This window comes from Alligator mississippiensis, chromosome 3 (genome assembly GCF_030867095.1).
Source record: "Alligator mississippiensis isolate rAllMis1 chromosome 3, rAllMis1, whole genome shotgun sequence".
NCBI classification, from domain to species: domain Eukaryota; kingdom Metazoa; phylum Chordata; order Crocodylia; family Alligatoridae; genus Alligator; species Alligator mississippiensis.
In genome coordinates, this window is record NC_081826.1 from 252,782,546 (window position 1) to 252,808,099 (window position 25,554).

The window sequence follows — 25,554 nt, forward strand, 5'->3', positions numbered from 1 at the left end:
AAATTGTCATAATCATTTTTAATCCTAATTCTGTCCTCCAAAGTACTTGCAAAGCGCCCTGGCTTGGTATTGTCTTCAAATTCAATGAGCTCACTCTATTCCAAGTCAATAACACAAATATTAACTAATAATGGCCCAGACAAACCACTGTAGAACCAAACTTTGACAATCTAACACTGATACGGACATATTTACTCAAATGCATAACGAAGTTTTGCCCTCATGTTACATTCACATACAAGGAAGCCACATTAAATACATTGTCCATCTTTGACCTGCTGCTAAAAGCAGCATGTGCTCAGTAATGAAAACCAACTATGAAGCTGATTAAATGCAGTCAACACTGAGCATGACTATAAAACACATGGCCGATGTTGGGCAAACACGGTTTTTTTTGCAAAAACATTTATTTCTAAATATATATAAAGAGAGAAATATACATCTATACCTATGCCTCTACAAACCTGTCTCATGCCTACTATGGTTCACTTAACAGTCCAAAACACACCTTTACAGTTACACCATTCTTATTACAATGACCATGTTGTGCACCCATGCACCTGTGCTCCCACGTGCTCGTGTGTTCATCACCTTCACCTTTAGCTGTCAAAATCACACAAAGGACTGCCTTAGCATTCCCATTCCAATTCTCCATCCTGATTTCCCCAGTCCTTTCACTCATCACTATAATCATCATTCTCATCATCATTGTCGCTCTCACCGGCTGTCCTACTTCTGAACAGTCTGTGCCCATCTTTTCTTTTCCATATGATCTCTGTCATCTCCTTGAGCTCTTCTACTGATTTTCTGTAGTATGCATACATCTGACTCAGTCCTTTATGACACAGTCCTTAAATGAGAGGTGTACATGCCTGTACATGAGTAGGTTCCTGCAGCCAATATTGAACATGTCTATATAGCACATGGCCCACATTGGATATATATACTCATGGTGAACCTAGCACATTTCTTTTGTTTGGAAATTTTGTGTCTTGGGCAAAATCAGTTCCAGATTCTATTGACTGAGCAGAGCGCAGTCATTCAAATCTGTGTGATACTACCACTAGCAAGTATCTTACCCCCTAGACTCTTCAGCTTGGGGCCTCAGATACTCCCAAATCCATGGCAGGCATTCTATGTGCAAGCCACAAGTCTGGAGGCCTTAGAGTTCAGATGCCCCCTAATCTCACTTGTCCCTAGCCAAAAGGCCAAAGGAGAAAGCTACAGGGAAAACCCTAGAGAAATATTTCATCATCATAAATTGTGTAGCTAGAAGACTCTCACAGGCAGACCTGCCTGCAGTGCAAGGGACAGAACACCACTCTCAACTACACCAAGTAATTCAAGGTCAAGAAAAAGGGAATCTCCCTTGCCAGTTCAGTAAAACCACCTGGGACAAAACCATCATCATGGTAGTTCCCCTGCCAGGTGAGTAACCTACCACAAGGACAGGTTAGGGCAGCCAATCTGAATAAGATATATGGTAGTGCTCATTGAGCACAGTCCCCCCTCAGCTGTGACTCTTTTTCAAGGCATGCATACATTTCAACTTCCTCTTCACTCCCACAGTTGAGCTGCACCTTTGTTTTCCATTTCCAATTATTCTTGCTTCTTCACCAGCCTTAAATGTGTGACAAACACTACCAAATAGAGCCCCAAACCATTCATCCAGAATCCCTCTCTTACCTCCTTTCTCGGCCTGGTTCACACGATTAGCATGTTCCTGAGCTCTCAATGAGGTGAAGCCAGACCAAGCTGCCCTATGCTTCATTTGCATATACATTTTTAGAGGATCCCAGGATTTGTTCCAGTCATGAATGGGGGCTAATTAGCACATGGATCCTTTGTGGAGGATATCTGGAGTACAAACACATACTGAGCAGTGCTGAGCCATGAGGTCACCATGGCTTGAAATGCTGTTGACTCTGCTGGTGCCCCAGCCCAGTGGACTATGTGGTAAATTATGAGCCTTTTGGCTCTGGACTAATATCGTGTATAGTTTGTGCTATATATAGGTAGGTGTCAAAGTGCTACTTAAAAGTGCCTATGGAGTACCTGTGCTAAAAATCGCAGCAGTTTCAAAAGTGAAATGCATGGGCATTATATGCAAATTACTACAGCTATGTTTATTTCAAGGTCAGCTTTTTCAACTTTGTTCCTTACTTTCATGTGCTCTGGGAGAGTAGGGTCTGACAGTAAGGAAAGGGAGAAGGGGCTGCAGGGGGAAGAAATGGGGTAGAAGTCAAAGGGGCTACCTGACACTCCAGATTTATTTTCCCTGCTGTAGCACTGGGATGGGGACAAATTCAAGACAAACCTCCAATAATTAGATTCTATACCTGGAATATTCTATCAAATTTCTTATTTTTCCATATATAGAATCACATTGTTGGGGGATCGTCTTATAACAAAGTAATCTTATATTCAAGGTAATATGGTATTCTTTGAGAGCTCAGCTATCAGTTTACCTTGGAAATACTTCTAGACTCTATTTCTCTGGATTGCATATCAGACTATCATGTAAGACAATGTCAAAAACCTTACTAAAGTCCAGATACTTTCTCAATATATGGCTTCTCTCCTATCTCCAGCACCAATAACTATGATGTAGATAGAAGTTGGAAAGGTTTGACATGATTTGTTCTTGATAAATCCATGTGGGCTGTTATTTATCATCTTGGTATCTCCTAGACCAGAGATTCTCAACCAGGGTGCCATGGTACCCTGGGGTGCCTAGAGATCCTTTCAAGGGTGCCACAAGGTGCAACACAATGCTATCACTGTTAGGTGTGCAAACACGATTCACAAGATAAACCCGAAGATTTCAAACAGGAATCCATAGCATTACGAACATTCTGCCCTGTTTTAGTCCTTCTGAGTTCTCTGCAACAGAAGAATTGCTTTATAATTTTTCTATAGTCAAAAGACAAGTGAAAACTAAATGCTGACATTTTCCAAGGGGTTTTGCACTGAGGGGTGCCTTGAATCTAAGGAGGAGTGCCTAGAGTCTAAAATGATAGAAGGCCACTGTCCTAGACACCTACAAATAAATTGTTTGAGTATTTGTTACAGTATTTCTCTGGGAATGTACATTAGCCTAATCTCTCTAAAATTCCATGGGACTTCTTTTTTAGCCCCCTTAGGCACTATGGGTAAAAACAGACATTGTATTTGAGTCAGTTGTGATTGACCTGAGTCAAATTCTGGGGGGTGACATAGCCCTTGACAAATACAGTTTGCCCCAGAAGTGAATGGCAATTAACTCAAATTAACTGCAGTTGTTCCAGTAAAAAAACATTATCTCAGGCTGCAACATCTATTTTGTGCCACCATAAATATTTTTATGGAGACACAAAACCCAAGTGAACTAACATCTTACCCTTTGTTGCACTTTACTTAAAATATTTTGCACTTTACTGCAAAATACTTAAATTTTGTGACTTTGGTGACTCTACTCATAATTTGTGCTGCCTTTTGTGGATGATGTCTGTTCACTTATGGTGGGAGACTTACGATAGGAGACTGCAGACAGCTGAGAGCTGTCCACGCTCTCCAGCTGCTCTGAGCAGAAGCTCGCAGGGCTTCAGGGGCTTGATCCTGTGAGACAGTGGACCTGGGTGTCTCACTCCAACATGTCTGCAAGTGGAGGGAGGTTTCCTGCTTGCAGATGCATGGCCCAAGGTGAGGTGTGGCACACCACTGGCCAAGTTTAGGGTGAGGTCTGCAAATGTCTATGGGAATTCCCTGCTGGGGGATTCCCTATGCCCCACACAACATGGGGGATGTCTCTTGTAACATATCTTGGAGTGCTGATTGCACTCCAAAGACATGTCTGTTTCCAGTCTCAGATATTTTACAGGTAGTTAAAATGGGACAACTGACTTGTATGTTTGTAGGATCCAATGATAAAAGGCTTTGTCCTGGGAGAAATCTGATGTCTGTTTTTATCCTAAATTCGTTTTTTTTCTAGCCTTCCGGAACCTCACCTACACTTCATGAGTTCTCAAATGTAATTGCTAATGGCTCTGGGATTACTTAAGGAACTTGCTGAAGCAGTCTAGGGTAAAGTCCATCTGGTCCAGTTGGTCTGAAGACATCTAGCTTATATAATCATCTCTAACTCATGCTTTTCCTTTTAGTTTACAAATTCTGATTATTATTATACTAGCCTGATGATGTAATATCAGGTTGTTCCCACTCCTATTGTTCATGAAACAAGAAAGCCTTTTCTTGATTAGCTGTGAAAAGATTATCCTTTTTTAAAGAGATGTATTAATCATAACCCTTGAAACAACATTTTACAAGCATGATACTAGAAAAAATACTAAGGCAGCAGTCATACACCAGAACACAAACTAAACAAAAGGCAGCCAGTCATACAGCTTTTGATTTTAAAAATGTTCAATATTCAAAGATTGATATCCAAAACTAGCTTTTAGAAATGGTTCCTCATTACAGTGGTGGGAATGTTGATGAAGCTTGTATGTCTATCATTTTTCTTCAGTATTGTCAGTTAAATTAAATCATGTGTGTCATGAGCCCTATTATGTTTTGGGGTTTATAGAATGTTATGAATGTTTTCTTGTGTTTTATTGTATTGATACTGCATGTGTAGTCTTGTTGGAAAACCTATGGTACGCTGTATCCATTTATGCTATTGTTATTACTGTATGGATTATGTTATATTGACTATGCACATGTTTATGGTTTTGGATATCACTTAACCAGGGAACTCAGGGAGTAGGCAGAACTGCTAATTAATTATCCCTTGCCATTGTGTCCTAGGGTAGGGGTGCTCAATAGGGGTGTGTGAAGCAGGCCCCATTCAATTTGGATTTGGTCCAAATTGGGGACAGTGATTCAATTCATTGATTTGGATCACTGTCCCTGATTTGGCCATATCCAATTCTGAAGATTCGATGCTGATTCAGAGAATCAGCAATTCAGACACAGCTTTAAATGTTTTTCTTACCTAGAGGTACCAGAATGGCTCGTGAATGCTGTGATGGGGGGGCAGATGGAGCGTCCCACAGGAGCATGGGGGCGCCCCCCACATACTCAAGGGTGAACCTGGAAGTGGACCAGAATTACTTCCAGTCCACTTTTGGGTCCTCTGGGGAGTGCACTTCTTTACCATTTCTGTCTCTAAATCTATAGTATGCTCTATTTTTGTATTATATCCTGTGTGTGATGGGCTAGCTGGCAGTGACTTAGCCCAGGGATTTTGAAACGGCAAAAGATGACTGGAGGACTTGGGATTCCCTTTCTTCACCAATCAGGCCCCAGAGACTCACCCTTGGTGTCCCCTGATTGGCCCCTTGGGTCACCTGGAGGGGGATAAAAGGGGCAGCGCAGCTGACTCAAGGAGGGAGAGACCAGCGAAGAACCACAAAGAAGGGGCTTCAAAGAGCTGGCAAGAGCTGGGCCAGCGGGCTGGGAGCAGTTGCCCCAAAAGAGCCTGAAAGAGTGAGACCTGCAGGCAGCAGTTGAACCCTCAGCAGCGCGGTGTGTGCCCAGCAGGAGAGGCTCCCCACTGGGCTCCCCTATGAGACGCTGCGGCCAGCAGGAGAGTTTCCCCAGCTCCAGCAAGGATCTGAGCAGCGACCTGAGAGGTTCCCAGCCCTGCTTCCAGCTCCTCCAATAAGAGGCCAGACAGTGCAACATGAGGCCAGGGCTCTGGGAAGGTCAAAACTCCTAGTAGCTTAGACTGGCACCAGCTCTGGTGGCTGTGTGACAGAGTTTTTGCCTATTATGTGGGAGATCTGAGTTCAAGCCCCAGCTTGGGTGACTTGGGGTAAGTGAGCTAACAGCAAGAAAATCTTCTTGCAGTGGAAAGGGTCCATTGTGTTTTCCCCCTTTCTCCCCCTCCAGGTACCTAGGCCTTATATTCCTTGTCATTTGACATTCTGTATTTTGTGCCTTTTTATATTTCACCAACCAGTATTTTTTTTATTGCTGTTTGTGTTTTATACTTTGGTTAACCCTGTCTTTTGTCATCTAGATGAATATGTCCATGATTGTAAGTGTCTAACCTTTGTTGAATCCTGCCTCCTTGGGGCATTGTAGTGTCCCCTATACCCCCTGGTTTACACTGATTATGTTCCCAGTATTGCTCCCTCATTAACAGGTATATGGTTAAGTCCCCATTGGTGGTCTGACTCTACTCTATAGAGGGAGGAGAGTCCTTACACCTCCCACAGTGCTTGTGCACCTGCTTTGATCCCTTCAATTGGAGAGGGGGTACCTCTTGGAGTACCGCCCGGGTTACATGTGCAATAAATCCTTTTGCTGTTTGTCTCCTTACTGGTAGCCTGTGGAAGCAGTGACTTCTGAGCAGGTGATATTACAGGTTGACCCTCGTCACAGAGAGGAGGACCTATAATTTCTTCCATAACCCTAAAATGGAGGCCACTCAGTACCAACAGAGATACATCACTACAGCTGCAGAGCCCTGTATAAGGGCAGAAATGCTGAGGTGCTAGGATAAGGAGCTGTCTCCAGGCATTCCTTAGGGTGAGCAGCAGCACAATAAAGAGAAACCTGGGATTCCATGAGTTCCCCCATGGACAGATTTGTGAAAACATGTTCAACTAATTAACAAATAGTTCCTGAATTAAGTAGTTTCTCCATAGGAAGGACTTTCCCAAATGTTTTCTGTTATGTAAACCCCTGTAGAATGGGAGTTTTCAATCTTTTTTAAGAACTGTATCCCTTCTGGTGGCAGCAACTGCATGTGGAGTGGGACAGGGGTAAAGTCGCACATGGCAGTGATGCGGGGTGGTGGGTAGCAGCGGCGGCCACCACATGTGAGCTCTGCCCCTCCCCCCTGCGTCCAGCCAGCCACCTGCCCACAGAGGGGCACAGCTGCCCTCGCTCCCCCTGGCCCTGCTCTTGGGAGGTGGTGGCGCAGGGTGGTGGGTGGCAGCACTACGTCCCCACCCACCCATGCATACCTAGGACCATTCCAAGTACTCCCAGGGGTACACATACCCCCAGTTGACAACCCCTGCTGTAGAGCATTGTCCTGTGCCATTAACGTCAATGGCAGTTAGGGATTTTCAGGTCCCTAAAAATATATATTTACTAGTGTAGGGTTTTCCCCAGACATATCCTCTTTCTGGGTCCTCCTATCTCTGTCTAGGCAGTTTTTTTAAATATGATAAAATGTCCACGATTTTGGTCAGCTCAGCTTTGAAATGTTTCCTGGCTTCCCCTAGCAAGGAGCTGCTTGGAGCTGAGGGGAGTGGGGGGAGGGCAATTGGAGGCAGGGCTCACATGCACATGGCTGGCATGCAGCCAGGCAGGGGGAGTGGGAGCAGCCCCAGCAGCTGCATGCAGGTATGTCGGTGGAGGTTGGAGGGCCAGGGCTTAGGGACTGTCAGGTGTGTGTGTGTGTGGGGGGGGGGGGGGGGAAAGGGTGCTTGCCAGTGCTGGGAGAAAGTGTCTGGGTGCCAGGGCTGCAGCAGGGCAGGGGATGTGGGGGGGGGAAGCACTTGCGCTTCCAGAGGGGTAAGGGAGGGCTCTTCAGGGGCAGCAGGGAGCTATGTGGCCCAGCCGGTGGCACCAGGGCCAGTGCCCTTGCTCACAGGGGCAAGGCAGCCAGGAGACACTGTAGGGCTAGAAGGAGCAGGGGGCTGTGGCTTGGGAGTGAGGGGCACTGGGAGGGTGCAGGACTGCGGGTCAGGAGTGTGAGGCACTGGCAGCACCCTGGGGCTGCAGGTTGGGAGTGAGGGGCATCAACATGGCCCAAGGGGGCAGGATACTACAGTTTGGGAGTGAGGGACAGTGGCAGGGCCAGCAGTCTGCAAGTTGGGAGTGAAGGGCAGAAGCAGGGCTGGGGGGAAGACTGTGGCTTGGGAGTGAGGGGCAACAGAATGGGCAGGGGCAGGGCACTGACATACACTGACCCCCAACAATCATATATCACCTTCCCTCGTTGCCAGGCAAATCCAAGAAAAATGTTGGGAGCAAAATCAAGAACTGTTCCTTGCCTTCACTGACCTGACCAAGGCATTCTATTCCTTAAATTGTGAACATCTGTGGACCATCCTCCAATGCCTTGGCTGCCCACTAAAGTTTGTCACATGCTGAGGTTCCTGCATGATGATATGACCACCACTGTCCTGAATGGAAGATTTGAAACTGACGCCTTCCATATCCAGACCGGGGTCAAACAAGGTTGCGTGATCGCCCCCACCCTGTTCACTATCTACCTGACCATCATCATCCACCTCATCCAAGATGATCTACCATCCAGCGTCAGTATCCAGTAACGACTGGACAGGAAGCTTTTCAATCTTGGGTGCTTCTAGGCAAAAAACAAAACTCACCACCAAGGACATCCATAGCCTTCAGTTTGCAGACAATTGCTGCATGATGGCTCACTCTACACAGGATGTACAAGCAACTTTAGATCTCTTCAATGCTTCATATAAGAGACTTGGCCTGTCCTTGAACGTTGCCAAGATGAAGGTTCTCCACCAACCCTCCCCAGGCCAGTTGAACATCTCTCATGCTATCTACGTAGATGGGGAGGCTCTGGAATATGTGGAGTACTTTCCGTATCTCGGCAGCCACCTCTCTCAATGGGCTACCATCGATGAAGAAGTCCAGCACCAGGTCAGCTGCACCAGTACCACCTTCCTCAAGCTATGACAATGTGTCTTCAAAAATAGAGACCTTCAGAAGTCACTGAAGGTCCTGGTTTACAAAGCTGTCATGCTGACCACCCTCCTCTACTGCAGTGAAACCTGGACTGTCTACTGATGCCACATTAGGACCCTCAAGAGCTTTCACCAATGGTGCTTGCATCAAATCCTAGGGATCAAATGGGAGGGCCGTCGGATCAGTGTGAGAGTCCTCCATGAAGCTGCATCCACCAGCATCGAAGCCTTGCTCTTGAGAAATCAACTCTGATGGATGAGCCACTGTGTCCAGATGTCCAAGAACCGCTTCCCTTGCCAGACTCTTTTTTCCCAGCTGTCTGTTGGCCAATGCTCAAAGGTAGCCAAAGGAAATGGTAGAAAGACACACTTAAGGTCACCCTCAAGCATGGAGGCATCAGCACCAATGGCTGAGGAAGCAAGCTGCTGACTGTTCAGTGTGGTGCCACCTGGTCCACCAAGATGTGCACCATTTCAAGGCCCAATGACTCAATACTGAGGCGGAATGGCAGCAGCAGAGAAAAGAGAAGGAGACCAACCCAGGGCTGCGAATCCCTCTCCCCCACACAACATGCCTCCATTGCCAGAGAATATGTGTATCTAGAATTGGGCTTCTCAGTCACCTGAGGACCCATCAAGCCTGACAGACGTCATCCTCGACTCTGAGGGACTGCCACTGCCAGTGACGACCCCCTTCCTTCCCACACAATAGGTGTCCACTTTTTAAAACTGGAAATATGGTAACCCTAAAGTAGTGCTGTGTTGATCTTGTGTCATTCTGTGTTAATAATAGGGGTGTGCAAAGCAGGCCAGGGCCTATTCGATTTGGATTTGGGCTGAATCAGGGACAGTGATTCGAGTCATTGATTCGGATCGCTGTGCCTGATTCAATTCAGCCGAATCCAAATCTGAAGATTCAATGCTGATTCAGAGAATCAGTGATTCAGACATAGACACAGCTTTAGAAGCTGTTCCTACATACCTTAAGGTAGCAAGCACAGCTCATGATTGTTGCGATGCTGGGCTGCATGAAGTGTCCAACAGGAGTGTGGGGGGGACCCTCCACGTGCTTGGCAATGAACCCAAAAGTGAACTGGAAGTACTTCAGGTCCACTTCCAGGTCTGCAGGGGAACATGCTGGGGGAGCCCCCTGCACCTCCCCGGCTCAGCAATCAGCTGCAGGGGGACCCCAGGTGCCCCCCCCAGGCCCAGAAGGCACCAGTCACTGAGCCAGGGAACATGGGGGGGCCTCCCAGCGCACTCCCCAGCAGACCCAGAAGTGGACTGGAAGTGCTTCTGGTACACTTCCAGGTCTGCTGCTGAGCATGCTGAGGAGCCCGCCATGCTTCTGTGGAACACTCCATGCACCCCAGCATCTCAGCTCTCATGCTACTTAGAGGTATGTAGAAAAAAATATTTAAAACTGGGTCTATGTCTGAATCGCTGAATCTTTCTGAATCGATTTGGAGGGTTCTGATTTGATTCAGAGAGATTAAAGGGTCCTCTAATTCCATTCGGATTCAGAGATTCAGCCACCAAATTGGGCTGAATCTCCACTGAATCAAATCAGGGACTGAAGCTTTGCACAGCTCTAGTTAATAGGGCTGTGCAAAGCTCTGGGTGGTGATTCAATTCGGAGGAGATTTGGCCCAATTCAGTGACTGAATCCGAATCAAATCAGAGGACCAAGGTCCAAATCAATTCAAAGCTCTCCAAATCTTTGCCAAAGATTCGGAGAGCTTCGATGATTTGGGCAGTCTCTGGTGGCTGCAGCAGGGAGCTGCAGCAACTCTGAGCTGGTAAGTACTAGAGGCAGGGCAGGGGAGGCTGGGGAGGGGACCATGGGGGGACCCCTGCCAGCCCCCCAACCTCCCCTGCTCCCCCAGCCCCCACCCACTCCCCCAGTCCCCTCATGGCTGCCCCCACCTGCCCCAGCTCCATAATTTAAAAAAAAAAGCTCCAGTGCTCACCAGGTGCTGCTGGGTGGGGAGTGATCCTCACTGCCCCACTGCTCTGCATGAGCCCTCTCAACCCCTCCCCCACTCCCCTGTCTCCCCCCCCCCCCCACAGTTGCTTCACCTGCTGAGGCTCTGGCCCTTTAAGAAAAAAAAAATGGAGAAAAGCCCCAGGACTCTCTGCTCCTGGTGCAGCCTTGGGGCTTTGGGGGCTCCTGCAGAGCCCCTCATGTGGTGCAGGGCAGTGGGGATCACCCCCTGCCAGCAGGAACAGTGAATCCCGAGGTTTCTTCAGGGTTTTTTTTCTCAAAGGGCCGGAGCTGGCCCGTGCGGGGCATCCGTGAGGGGTGGGGGGGTCGGGGGGTTCGCGCACAGCCCCCCATGCAGCATGGGGCAGTGGGGATTGCCCCCCGCCCGGCAGCACCTGCTCAGCTGTGGCTTTTTTTTCCCCAAGTGCTGGGAGCTGGCGTGGGCAGGGTGGCCATTTCTGGGCTGGGAGAGGGGCAGGGGATGGGCCTAGCCTGGCTGATTTGGAAATTTGGCTACTGCCAAATCTCTGAATCAGATTTGGCTGAATCGAATCAGGACAGTGATTCGAATCACCGGATTGAATCACTGTCCCCCAAAATTGGCCAAATCCGAATCCGAAGTGAATACTAGCCACTTCGCACAGGCCTACTAGTTAATAACAATTCTAGAAGCCAGCATTAGGCATTATAGGAGTGATTCTGATTTTAATTTGAATCTTTATGATAGTTTAAATGATTAGACACATCCAGCAGGGATCTGCTTTGAACATCTTTGGCACAGTTCAGGGAAATTTTTATTTTACTCAGTTTTCCCTCCCAATTTCATTTAAATATTACTGATGGGAGCAGATGTCTTATTCTGCTCTCACTTACTTCACTGCAATCCAGTTAACGTTAGTGATGTGGGAGTGGTACAGCAAACTGAAATCTGGAGCACTACCTTACAAAAAACAACAACCCCAAGAACAAAGTAGCCAGAGAGATGCTTCAGACTTTGATTGTTCTGATACAATCAAAGTAAAGGCTCATTATAATTGATTACTAGTATGAAGATGATACTTTCCTTCTATAAAGCCACATGCAGGCAGCTGCATAAGAGCATGCATGTTCGCTTTCACACAAAGACAGTAGGGAAAGAAATGTTCTTGTTTTTTCCACACACTATAGTTTTACTAAGCAAACATATAGGCTGCATCCAAATGAACGTCACCGTGCGATATGTGGAGCCACAAACACATCTGCGGCACCACATACTGCACATTTAGATGTTCTCCATGCTGCAAGGGCACACTGCATATGCATCTGCTGCTCTGCTTTTTTTTCCCCACGGGTTTTTTTGACTCCTAGACATCCAGAGGTCAAAAAAACCTGCAGGAAAAAAAGCAGAGCAGTGCACACACACACAGTATGTGCTGCTGAAAAGCAGAGCTGGGCTGCCCAGAGCCATGGCTACCAACCAGGCTCCACATGACAGAATCACCACTGCTGCAGCCCCAGGAAGCCCCCAGGACCTCAGGTAAGACTGCTGTCCTGGCCACAGTCTCCCCTACCCTACCTGCGGTAACTTCTCACACACCAAAGCAAGATGCGCCACCACTACTTGTTCCCTTTTGGGGAACCAAATGCCCACACTCATCTGGACACACACTTAGAGTCTGAAATTATGCTTTGTATATCATAATTCACTGAAGTGATTTGAAACTTTCATCAGTCATCAACAGTCTGGGGAAAACTGTTATGGAGAGCAGAGCATACCAGCCTGGGAAACAAAAGGCATGAGTTTTACCTCAATGTCTTTCACTGACCTAGGGTGTGACACTTGACAATTCATTGTCTATCTACTCCAGGATTTTTTTGTTTCATCTTGTTTTGTTTTTTAATATATGAAATGAAGGTAACAACACAAGCCTTCCTTTGTAAAGTTCTTTGAAATCTATTAATGGAAAGCACTGTGAAAGAATTATGGCAAGTGTTTTTAAATGAATTTACTGCAAGTAAGTTCTATTGCCTAGCAATACATGTGTGTGCCTGACACATACATAAATATATGTGTATATTTATGACAGCACACTTTGGGGAGGAAGTGAGCAGCCAACAGTAGTAAAAGAAAAGGTTAGGAACTATTTAGTAAAGCTGGACATATACAAGGGGGGTGGATGGGATGCACCTGATGGTGCTGAGGGAGTTGGCTGATGAGATTGCAGAACCACTGTCCATCATCTTGGAAAACTCATGATGATCAGGAAAGATCCTGGATGATTGGAAAAGGGCAAACATAGTGCCCATATTTAAGAAAAGGAAAAAGGAGGATCCAAGGAACCAGGGGTGACTGGTGCCCCCTGAGTTGGGGGGGGTGGGCCCAGGGGCAGGCCAAAAGCCCCATATCCACTCCTATATTTCTGTGCCATGGCTTAGTGCCGTTACCCCAACACACCGCCAGCCTGCGCGGCAAAAAACTGCCCCATCCTGAGTGGTACTGAGTCAGAGGCCAATCTCAGGGGGGAGCACGTGCCCCCTGGTGCCCCTCCCACCAGTCACCTGTGCAGGGAACTACAGACCAGTCAGCTTCACCTCGGTCCCTGGAAAAATCATGGAGCAGATCCTCAAGCAATCCATTTCTAAGTGCTTGGAGGTAAAAACAGTGATTAGGAACAATCAGCATGGATTTGCCAAGGGCAAGTCATACCTGACCAACCTGATTGCCTTCTATGATGAGATGACCGGCTCTGTGGATGGAGACCAGTGGATGTGATATAACTTGATTTAGCAAGGCTTTTGATATGGTCTCCTACAACATTCTTGCAGACAAGCTAAGGAAGACCAGGCTGGATGAATGGACTGCAAGGTAGATAGAAAACTGGCTGGAGCATCAGACTGAGAGAGCAGTAATCAATGGCTCAATGTCTAGTTGGCGGCCAGTATCAAGTGGAGTGCCCCAGGTATTGGTCCTGGGGCTGGTTTTGTACATGGCATCAATGACCTAGAAGATGGCACAGAGTGCACCCTCAGCAAGTCTGCAGATGACACCAAGCTGGGGGGAGTAGTAAATACACTAAAGCATAAGGAAAGGGTTAAGAGTGACCTAGACCAATTGGAGAATTGGCCCAAAAGCAATTCCATGCGGTTCAACAAGGACAAGTGCAAAGTCCTGCATTAAGGACAGAAAAATTCCATGCACCAATACAGGCTGGGGGCTGACTGGCAGAACAGCAGCTCTGCAGAAAATGACCTGGGGGTTACAGTGGACAATAAGCTGAATATGAGCCAACAGTGTGCCCTTGTTGCAAAGAAGGCTAAAGGCATACCAGGCTGTGTCGATAGGAGTGTTGCCAGCAGGTCAAGGGATGTGATTATTTCCCTTTATTCAGCACTGGTGAGGCCACATCTGGAATACTTTGTTCAGGTTTGGGCCCCCCACTGCAGAAAGGATGTGGATAAACTGGAGAGAGTTCAACAGAGGACAACAAAAATGGTGAGGGGGCTGGGGGACATGACTTACGAGGAAAGACCAAGGGAACTGGGATTTAATAGGGGAGTGAGGGAACTAGAGAAGAGAAGACTGAGAGGGGATTTAATAGCAACCTTTAACTCCCTGAAGTGGGGTTCAAAAGAAGGTGAAGTTAGACTGTTCTCAGTGGTGGCAGATGACAGAACAAGGAGCAACAGTCTCAAGTTGCAGCAAGGGAAGTTTAGGTTAGATATTAGGAAAAATTCTCACTAGGAGAGTGTTAAACAGTGGAACAGGTTACCCAGAGAGATGGTGGAATCTCCATCCTTGAAGGTTTTTAAGTCCCGGCTAAACAAAGCCTTGGCTAGGATGATCTAGTTGGGTATGGTTCTGCTTTGAGCAGGGAGTTGGACTAGATGATTTCCTGAGGTCCCTTCCAATCCAAATTTTCTATAATTCTATATCACTTCTTCTGTACTTGAAATATATGGTGGAGATAGTGTTCATATTTTTACAAAAATAAAAAGTGAAGAAAAAAATAATTCTATCACTTATTTGAAGTGTTGGTTATTCTGAAACTAAAAATAATCCACACACTAATTATAAGGGTTCTTTTAAAAGAAATAATAAATAGGGTAATGTAAACCCTTACTTTACACATACCTTGTGATTTCAGAATATTGCATACAGTTTGAAGGATAAGATATGCCACTAAGAAAACTAACAGAAAACTGCATTGCTAACCCTACATGGCAAGTGTGATTAAAAGGAATGTTACCTCCCATTCTCTGTGACATCATCTATTTCCTCCTCACCCTATTAAAAGTATCGATATGACCCTGACGCCACCCAGAAAACACAGGTGAGGCAAGGGTTTATTTGGGGAAAGAATGGCATTTCCCCACCAATCAGCCCCGGAGTTGGCAGCTGAGCTACAAGTGAAATCAACCACATTAACACTGCTGGAAGCAGCAGTTGAAATAGCATGATCTCTAGCTACATGCTCCCAGAATCAGAGCACACAGGGGGGAGAGGAGGCAGGGGGGACAGAGTAAATGGCATCACAGCTACCTCATGCTGAGTTGCCATTGGCAGTGGTGTGGTTTTGCAAGACAATGCAAATAGAAAAGCATACTTGAGAAAGCACCTTGAGTTTGGGAGCCATAATCCCCGCATCCCTCTAATACCCTAGTTTAATAAAAATAATTCACAATACTTACTTAGCTCACAAAAATAAGGAGGCTCTCCAGACAGATGGAGATATAGGCAAATACCCAGTACTGCCCAGGACTGCCCCATGTTAAAACAGATTCAAAATTTTACAATAGGCCAGTGTGTCAAAGCCTAGTGATTAGATCTTGCCTAGGTTTGCAACAGTGAACTAGGAGACTTCCTGCTGCCATGCATCTGAGTAGGGTCCAAGGACACTTTTAGGCCTTATCCTCATGTACTGAACAAACTTGGTGCCTCTAGCGCAGAGGATAATATCAAAGACACAAAAAGCATGATCCATTTCTTCCATCCACACTAGTCCATCCACTTAACCTGGCACAGTGAAAGGTGGAAAATGTGAAGTGTGTGCTTCTCTAGCTTTCCCAGAGGCATATCCTGGCAGCAACCATAATGCTTCTGGGAGCATCTGCCAATGCCCAACCCCTCCCCATTCACAAAGGTTGTACTCTTAGGAAATTATTTATTGCATACATATGAACTAATCAGCATGAAGGCAGAGAAACATCTTCTTCTTGTAATTGCTAAATTATTGGATTATTTTTATGGAAAGCAATCCCAGAACAATGAGCTATAAATCCCAATCAAAATAAAGTGCAGCTCCATCACTGCTGTCCTAATAAATAAAAAGTGGATCCCAAATTTGAAAATCTTTGATCCCTCTAAAAGAACACAAGACAAAAGGGCATAATATTCTTCCAATGCTACACCTTGCATTATTGCAGTATTATAAGTCACTACATTTTGCATAATAAATGCCTCTTTGGCTACATAGCTGAATTGTCCCAACCATATGATTGGTCAAAAGATACCAGTAACTTTTTTTTATGCAGTATATAAACATCAAATAAAAACAACACATCAGTGATGTGGTCTGAGACAATGGAAACCTGGGTCCTATTTCTGAATCTGCCACTCGGTAGCTCTGGACAATTTACTTTTCTCAGTTCCTCACTTTCCCCATATCCCCAGATATTAAACTTCTTTGTAAAGCGCTGTGAGATCTGCTGCTAATAACTCTTATAAAGAGTGAGGTCCAACTGTTATTTACATTTATTATAAAGTTGCAAACTAAAGCCTTGCACCAAGAGAGCCCTTAAGAGTTTACTTTAATTGTGTGAATAGTTCCACTAAAATCAATGAACATACTTAATTTAAGTATACAGCAAATGCCTTACTGTATCAGGCCTAAAAGTATGAGTAAGTCAGCAAGTATTTTCCATTGTCACTAGTTCTTATACACACAAATTAGTCTATTGGAACACTGGGAAATGAGAATTTGCAGAATCTGGCCCTAAATCAGAGGTGGGCAAAATACAGCCTGAGGACCAGATGCAGCCCATGAGGCCATTCTATCCGGCCTGTGGGGCCCCTAAAAAATTTAGAAAATTAATATTTATCTGCCCTTGGTTCCTGTCAAAAATGACAAGAACCAAGGGCAGTAGGACCCAGGGGAAGCCCAGCGGGCTCCCCCTACAGCGGGGCCTGCCTGGCCCCATCCCCCCCCAGCCGGAAGCCCCAACAGGGGCTTCTGGCCTGGGACCATGTGGCTGCCCCAGTGGCGCCGAAACCTCAGGTAAGGGAGAAGGGGGATGGGGAAAAAGGGTGGGGAGGACCCTGGACAGGGAAGGAGCCCAGGAAAAAGTGGCCTCGGGAAAAGCTGATCATGGGCGGGGGGAAAGCAGCCCCTCGCCTGCCCCATGACCAGCGCCCCGCACTGCAGCCACTCGCAGCCCACCTGGGACTACCTGTGCCTGCTCTGGACAGCCCTGCGTGGGCTGCAAGTGGCTGCATTAGGGAGCTCTGGCCATGGGTCAGGGGAGGGGCCGCTTTCTCCCCCCCTGTGCTCAGCTTTTCCCCAGGCTCCTTCCCTGCTCCTTCCCAGTGCAGAGGAAAGCAGCCCTTCCCCTACCCCATCACCAGTACTCCCTGCTGCAGCCACTCACAGCCCACGCGAGGCTGTCCAGATCAGGCACAGGCAGCCCCAGGCAGGCTGTGAGAGGCTGCAGCATGGGGTGCTGACCACGGGGTGGGAAAGGGTCCTCTTCCCCACCCCTCCACGTTCAGCACCAGCTTGTAACCCAGCCCCACTGCCAGCCTGGGGTCTGCACTGGCTCCAGGCTTGCCCATCAGGGCTGCATGTGGTGACAGCAATGGTGGCCCACCCATTTGCTGTGCTGAGCAGTGTCTTCCACTGCCACCTGTGGGCTGCCCAGGTCACAAGCTCTGGGCAGGTAGCAACAGCCAACACTGCCCAGAGCGGCAAGTGGGGGCACCACAGCTGCTGTTGCCACGTGCAGCCCTGACAGGTGAGCCCAGAGCCGGTGTGGAGCCCAGACTGGCAGCAGGGCTGGGTTACAAGCTGGTGCTGAGCATGGGGAAAAGTGGCCCCTTGCTTGCCCCGTGGCCAGCACCCCATGCCGTAGCCACTTGCAGCCTGCGTGGGGCTGCCTGTGCCTACAGCAGGAAGCACCAGCCATGGGGCAGGAAAGGGGCTGCTTTTCCCTGCGCTCAGCACCAGCTTCTTCCCTGCCGGTGAGCAGGGGGTCAGGGCTGTGCGCTGCCCCCTGCCTGTACCGTGGGGCTAGGGGGCACTGGGAGTGAGTGGGCAGGGAGCCAGTGGGAGCACGGGACCCGCACCAGTGTCCTGGAGCCAGTGCTGGTGGGGCCCAGAGCAGGGTGCCAGGAGCGCAGGGTCCCAGCTGGCAGGGGCTCTATGGAGCCAGGCCAGCTCCCCCCTCTCTCTGCTGGTGCAGCCCAGCCTCACTCCACAGACCCCTGCCAGCCTGTGCCCTGCTTTGGGCCCTACTGGTGCTGGTCCTGGGACATTGGTCCCAAGATGGTGCCCAGGGGGTGGGGCACCTGTCAAGGGGTGGGGCTACCCATGCGGCCCTCCACAGCCTGCCAAAACTGGGTAAGCAGCCCTCTGCCCGAAATAATTGCCTGCCCCTGCCCTAAATTCTTCATCACATACCTAACATTAAGGTTTTGTTTTCAGCTGCTTGTCTGTGGTACTGTTAAAGAAGTCAAAACACTGTCACAGGGATTACACTAAGCAGTAGCTTTGAACACTTTGTAGCAATATTCAGTGAACTCTAGCTAATCATTTTCATCTTATCACTTACAATGTCATAGCATTGGAATGATGCTTGGTTAATTTTCCAAAGGATGTATTTACTATACATTGCTCTCCATTGCTGTCAGGGCAGGAGCAAGAGTGAGCCAAAACACTGTGTCAAGGCAAGTGTTTGGTTGATGAAATTATAAATAAGTCATCAAGCAAAAGCCTGTTATAATGAATTGTCATTAAATGTCACACTGTATACGTGTTTAATCTCAAACTTCAGAATAAGAACTGTTAGAACTTCCTTCCTTACCTCATACACAGATCTGCTCTTTGAACACATCATGAGAATATTAAATTAGATAATTTAAGCTATGTGTGCATGTGGGCGCATGCAGAGAAGCAAAGCCTGTGATATGTTTTACATAAAGCAGACCATTGTGTGCTGATTATAATGTGTAAAGAGGAAATATGTTTCTACCACAGTCTATTCTAACTCGAGTAGGCAGCAATACTCTGTGTTTATAAATATAAATGCAAAACCCATGTTAAAGTAATGTTAAGGCTCTGGATTCAAACCACAAAAGCTGGAAAACTGAGAGCCAAGGCTGAAACTTTGGGCCTGATTCCTACTCCAAGTTAGCTGGCTCTCGTACTGTAACTCTGGTTGACTTCAGCACTGATTTATACTGGATAAAAGTAAAACCATAGCCTTTTGTCTTTAACTTGCTAATAGGCCATAGATATGACAGGAGATTTAGAACTGTGTAGGTGTGTCTACACAAGACACTTTACTGCAGAGCTGACTAATTAACTATACAGTAAACTGTTGCTCTCTGTATATGCAGTGCTATTAAGACAGAGTAAACTAATTAACTTCGCCATAGGATAGTACTGCCTGACACAAGTACTATCCTATGACAGAGTTATTTACTCAGCAGCAATGTATGTGTAGGTGGTGACCAGGACTGACTGAAGCACAAGGTTCGTACAGTGCAGGGACTGTAGCACCCCTGTGTCCCAGCCAGCCCCTCTGCAGCATGTTGAGCCACACAGGAACAGCCCTGGGCTGACAGACTGACCCTCCAGACCGCTTGCCAGCGGGGACTGTGCTGCCCTGGCTCAACATGCTGCAGTCCCGGGTGCGTGTGTAAATGCTATGCCTGGGAGCAATAAACTCTGGTGTGAACTGCACCAGACTTTATTGCTTTGCATTATTTTCATGTGTAGACACGTCCTGTTCATACCAATACCTCGGTACTAAGGATATGTCTACACTACAGCTCAGTCTTGCAACCCACACTCTTCGGCTCCACACTTCAGTCCCAGAACAGAGGCAGTGAAGATGTTTTGAGGTCATGCCTGGCATAGCACCAGTGCTGGATTTAGGTTTAAGCTACTTAAGCTACAGTTTAGGGCCTCACAATATGAGGGGCCTCTACATAAGAAAAAAAACTGGACATTTTTGTTCTAATATGACAAAAATATACATATATATGGCTCCAAAGTTATTATTCATATTGAGTTCATACATGTGTGCAGAAATAGCAATAATTCATCTTAAAATTTCATGAAAATCCATTTTTGTGGATTTGTGGATTATTTTTATCGTATGCAACCTTTGGACATAGTTTAGGACCTCAGCATGTCATAATCCAGCACTGCATAGCTCTCAAGACCTGAGTTCTCAAAGTGATGGCTTTCAAAGTGAAGAGAGTGGAATTTACCTAAAGAAAATGTTGCAAGAATGTGTGTGTCAAATCTGACATGTATCACATTAAAAGGAGTTACAAAAATGCAGGCCATATCCATCCTTATGTTTCCAGTTATGAAGAATTACACTTCTTGCTTTTACTTTTCTGTATTGTCCATCAAATAAGAGCATATAATTTATCATATGAGTAATATTATTATGCTGTATTTGCTGACAAATTTGCTGATTTAGTAGCTGGATAACCAAGTACTAAATCAATGCACAGTAACTTGCACTACTGCGCAGTAGAGCCAGCTCATGGGGTTTTTTTCAGATGTGTACATCTGAAAAAATACAGTAGTGTATTAGCATGGGTTTTGCCCCATATGCTACTGCACAGCGTTATTAGGCTACTGCACAATTAGCATCTTGTGTAGATGCACCCAGACCTTTCTAAAAGCAGAGGGAGTATCTCAAGTCATTGTGCTGCCCTGCACCATGTAGACAGCAACACATGCTAATAGTGTTATAAAAACAGTCTCAAAAGGGCAGAATTTAGCCTGAAGGGATAAGTCTCATCTCCATGTGTGGAGAATTTATGTCTTTTACTATAATCCTCATTAATGTGTTTTGGGAGTGCCATGCATAAATCCTATTGCATCCAAATGAAGATGTGCCTTTAAGGATCTGCCAAACCACTGATTTTTTTTAAATGGAAGCTCTTTCTAGATATAGCTTGAGAGGAAAAAAATGGAATAATTTTAGTCTAGATTTAAAGACAAGTTTACTGTATTAAACTACATATACAACTTTAACTGCTATATTATTGATCTAGTAATTCAATGCAAATTTATACAGGCACTTTTTAAGCCCTTAACATTCTGGGTACAGACCAAAAAACAGTTTTAGGGACTAAAGCCAAAGAGGATCTTTACAACTCTCTAGTCTGATCTCTTGCAAATAAAGTGCATACATTTTATTGGTGAGAATCAACAGCCTGTTTTGAAAGGTCCCACAATCTACAACCCAAAATGTCAGAAAACCTAACAAAGCAGACAAAGGGCTGTCCTGCTGAGGTCCAAGGATAGAACAATACTTTTTGAAAGATAGCTCCACCATCAATACATGGTGGAAGGAGCACTTTCAAGAACTCCTGAACCAAGGTTCTAACATCTAAAACGATGCCATCAAAGCCATTCCACAACATCCCATTAAAGACTACCTTGCAGATCCACCAGCTTATCCTTTAAAGCCTTGAAACAGATGAAAAACAAAAAAGCCTGGGTGCCCTGAAGAAATACCAGCTAACATTTACAAGCAAGAGGGAAAGAAGTTCTCTCACCAACTACACACTGTTATTCTGAAAATCTGGAAACATGAACAGATTCCCAATAACCTGAGAGGTGCCAAAATTATTATCATATACAAGAAAAGGGATAGAATTGATTGCAGCAATTATGTGGTATTACATACCTGTCCATAGCTGGGAAGATCCTTGCCCGTATTCTCCTCTAAAGACTCATCTTCCTTATAGAGGAGATTCTACACAGGTCCCAATGTGATTGCAGACCACTCAGAGGTTCAACACATATGATTTTTGATGTGAGACAGCTGCAGAAGAAGCACTACAAGCAACACTGAGAACTTTACAGGTCCCTCATTAACTTGACTAAGGCCTTTGACTCAATCAACAGATACTGATGAGATTTGGATGCCTGTTAAAATTTGTTACGAACATCAGACTTCTTCATGACAATGTGACAGCAACTGTCCTAAGCAACGGATCAGAAACAGACCCCTTCGTTATTAGAACTGGAGTCAAGCCAGGATGTGTGATTACACCAACACTTTTCAATCTATATTGTAGCAACTGTTGAGCGGCTTCCAACTAGATTTAGCATCCAGTATTACATGGAAAAGAATCTCTTTAAACATGAACTGGTTATGTTCCAAATCTAAGATAATCAACAATTTCATTATTGATTTTCAATATGCTGACAATTGTGTTGTGCATGCCAATTCAATTGAAGAGCTCCAGGTCATTCTTAATTGCTTCTGTGAAGAGTAAGAAGTGCTTGGACTCACTGTCCAAGAACCAAGATACTTGTAACATGGTGACCAGAACCAAGATATTTTGCCAAGTCACACTAAATCAACCAACTGCTTTCCACAGATTACAATTAGAGGACATTCCTGTGAGAACCCTGAGCATTTCTCCTACCTGGGTAGCCACCTTTTCAAAAAGATAAAAATAGACAATGATATTCAACAATGGAAAAAATCTGCCAGTGGATGGCTCCAAAATAGTGTCTTCAATGATTATGACATTAGAACCCATAAAAACCTTCTCATCTACCTGGCTGATATCATTCCTACCCTACTATATGGGTGTGAAATCCAGATGACATACCAGAAACTGAAAGCTTTGGAATGTTACTATCAGAAAAGTCTTTGGAAAATCTTCCATATCAGTTAGAAGGACATAAAATAATGACCCATGCTTTCGGGCGGGGGACTTGCTGGGGCGGGATGGGCTTCACCTCTCTCCTAAAGGCAAGCGCGTCTTCTCTTCCAGGTTGGCTGATCTCGTACGGCGAGCTTTAAACTAGCCTCACCGGGGGACGGGCCCGCAGGAAGACGTGGAGACACCACCTGAGCAAGACAGGTGACACATGCAAGGAGTGCCCAGGTAAGACACGGGGGTCCAGATAGTCTTCCTAATCAGGGGGTGGCACGTGCAGCTACGCAAGGTCTTAAATGCCTGTATACCAATGCTCGGAGTATGGGGAACAAACAGGAGGAACTTGCCCTCAGAATAGCCAGTTCAAACCCAGACATAGTAGGGATTACAGAAACGTGGTGGGATTCATCCTACGACTGGGCAGTTAGTATTAGGGGCTATAGGCTCTGCAGGCGAGATAGAGAAAGAAGGAAGGGAGGGGGTGTGGCGCTCTACATCAAAAAGCAATACACATCCTCTGCCAGCAAAATGGGGTCAGACGAGGGGCAAGTTGAAGTGCCTTGGGTCAAAATACAAGGGGGTCGTGGGGAGAGGGATTTAACGGTGGGGGTCTACTACAGACCCCCCAACCAAGGGGAGGAGTTGGACTGGGAATTTTCGGGCCAGCTTGCAGAGGCACTTAAGGCAAGGGATGTAGTTGTCATGGGTGATCTAAATTACCCGGACATCTGCTGGAAGGAGCAGTCAGCCAGGTTGGACTGTTCCAGGAGGTTCCTGGCCGAGATACAGGACCTCCACTTAACCCAGGAAGTGCACGGTCCCACCAGAGGGAATGCCCTGTTGGACCTGGTCCTGGCCACAGGCGATGATCTGGTAAGGGGGCTCAAGGTCCTTGACCACCTGGGTGATAGCGATCATTGCTTGCTGGAATTCATCATCCAGCACAGGGTGACAAGGGCCTGTAGCAAGGCAGTAGCCCTAGACTTCAAGAGGGCCAACTTCAAAGAGTTGAGGAGATTGGTGGGAGAGGCACCAGGGTTCTCGAGGGCAGGGGAACTCAGTGCCCAAGATGAGTGGTTGTTTCTTAAGGAGACGATACTCAGGGCCCAAGGGGTGACAATCCCAACAAGAAGCAAGGGGGGCAAGAGTGCCCAAAAGCCTCCCTGGCTCACCAAGGACGTCCGGGAATGCCTGGTTGCCAAAAAGGCAGCGTACACCCGGTGGAAGAGGGGTGCTATCTCCAAAGAGGAGTATACATCCACTGCTCAGGCCTGTAGGGGGGCTGTTAGGAAAGCTAAGGCGGACATAGAGCTAGGACTAGCGTCCAAGATCAAAGATAATAAAAAGTCCTTTTTCAAATATATAGGGAGGATGAAGAAGGCGCTGGGAAATGTGGGGCCCCTGCAAGATACGCTGGGCAATCTGGTGGTTGCGCCAGAGGAGAAGGCAGACCTCTTTAATAAATTCTTCACCTCCGTTTTCTTGTGCAGGGACCGGGGCTCCCCCACCGCGATTCAAGACTGACTCAAGGGGAATGCCTCAAGACCTAAAGTTGAGGAGGACCAGGTTAGGGTGCTTCTGGAGGGGCTGGACGTGTTCAAATCAGCAGGTCCAGATGCTCTCCACCGCAGGGTGTTGAGGGAGCTAGCAGGGCTTATTGCAGGGCCCTTGGCATGGTTTTACGAGCGTTAGTGGTGCTTGGGCCAGGTGCCAGATGATTGGAAGATAGCCACTGTGGTCCCCATCTTTAAAAAAGGGAGGAAGGAGGACCTGGGCAACTATAGGCCCGTCAGTCTTACCTCAATCCTGGGGAAACTCTTTGAGAAGATCATCAAGGAGCACATCTGTGATGGTCCGGCATCAGGGATGATGCTAAAGGGCAACCAGCACGGTTTCATTAGGGGCAGGTCATGTCAGACCAACCTGATTGCCTTTTACGATCAGATCACAAAAGCATTGGATGCAGGTGTCGCCGTGGATGTAGTCTTTCTGGACTTCAGCAAGGCCTTTAACACTGTCGACCACCCGATCCTCATTAAAAAACTAGGTGACTGTGGCATCGATGCCTACACGGTCAGATGGATTGCGAATTGGCTGAAGGGTCGTACACAGAGGGTGCTGATGGACAGGTCATATTCAACCTGGGGGGAAGTGGGCAGTGGAGTCCCCCAGGGCTCGGTCTTTGGGCCTGCGCTGTTCAATTTCTTTATCAGCGATTTGGACGACGGGGTGAAAAGCAACCTGTTCAGATTTGCTGATGATACCAAAATTTGGGGTGTGGTGGGCATGTTAGCAGGGAGGGAAAGACTGCAGCAAGACCTGGATAGGTTGCAGGGGTGGGCTAACAAAAACAGGATGAGTTTCAATACGGACAAGTGCAGGGTGCTGCACTTGGGCAGTAGTAACCAGTGGCACACTTATAAGATGGGAAACTCCCTTCTTGAGAGCACAGAGGCAGAAAGGGATCTTGGAGTCACCATTGATTCCAAGATGAACATGGGCCAGCAATGCAAGGTCACGGTCGGCAGGGCTAACCGGACCCTATCATGAATCCACAGGTGCATCTCAAGTAGGTCTGTGAAGCCTGCGCCTCACTCCGCCTGGCCTGTTGGGGTGTTGCCCCTCCCCTCAACTTTCCTGCCACGACTTGGATGTAATCAATTACTTTCAGAGGGGTCTACAGTGGAGATCTTTATCCTGGGTGGGGCCTCCCGATAGACGATGTTACTCACGGTTGTCGGATGTGGTGATCCATGGGGCTCCGCCTCCCCTACACCCTGTCCACACGCCAACCGCTGGGCAATGCGTTCCAGATGTTTCCAGGCCCAGTATGATGGCCTCTGACCGGTTCCCCGGCTCCCGGTCGTTCTCCCTCCTGCTGGGAGGGGTTTCTCCTTTCTCCTCTCTTACAGATAATACTCCTCCGAATCAGGGGGAGCTGGTGGGTGCTCCCCCTGGTTCCAGCCCCCTCCTGGAGCCTCCGCTGTCTCCCCTCTCCTACTGTCAGCAGA